Source organism: Octodon degus, unplaced genomic scaffold, assembly GCF_000260255.1.
Source record: "Octodon degus isolate 3935 unplaced genomic scaffold, OctDeg1.0 scaffold00169, whole genome shotgun sequence".
Taxonomy (NCBI): domain Eukaryota; kingdom Metazoa; phylum Chordata; class Mammalia; order Rodentia; family Octodontidae; genus Octodon; species Octodon degus.
In genome coordinates, this window is record NW_004524745.1 from 2,894,226 (window position 1) to 2,894,859 (window position 634).

At 32.8% G+C, this 634-nt stretch overlaps 1 protein-coding gene across 1 annotated transcript in view; it reads left to right on the forward strand.

The window, feature by feature from the left end:
- Fam13b (family with sequence similarity 13 member B) overlaps positions 1-634 on the forward strand; it is a 106,080-nt gene that overhangs the window by 37,895 nt on the left and 67,551 nt on the right. The gene's annotated exons all lie outside the window — the stretch shown is intronic.

Genomic DNA, 634 nt, shown 5'->3' on the forward strand with positions numbered 1-634 from the left:
GTCAGGGTCTTCACAAAGATCTGCATGTCTGCCTCTGCTGCTCAGCCACCTCGTTGAAGAGAAAGAGGACGACCTTTTAAGACTTAAAGTACTGATATATTGCCAGATTATTCTTGTTTGAAAAAAAGTGATGAGAAGTAGATAAATATACCTTAAACTTTAATGTGTTTGAATAACCATAAGTAATCCCACCTGTGGTGAAATTCTTTTTTTTTTTTTTTTTTTTTTTGGTGGAACCAGGGATTGAACTCAGGCCCTTGCGCTTGCCAGGCAAGTGCTTATTCTACTGAGCCATCTCCCCAGCCCTCCACCGGTGGTGAAATTCTATATGTCACCTTATTTTCATTAAATTGTTATAATTCAGTAATTTTTTAAAAAGTAAAATTAGTTGCTCAAAGTGAAATAGTATACAGGTGTTTATGTCACTGATTTTGAGCATTTCTGAGATTACTTGACCTAAAATGGTGCTAGCTTGAGCTGTTTATATCATGATTCCTTGAAACCTACAAGGTGTGCTTTGATTATAGCATTATATTATCATGTAATTTTCTATTATACTATGTGTTTTTATTTATTTTTTACTATGTCTTTTTTTAAAGTATGCTGAAGTGTATCTATTTTTTTTTTTTTTTTT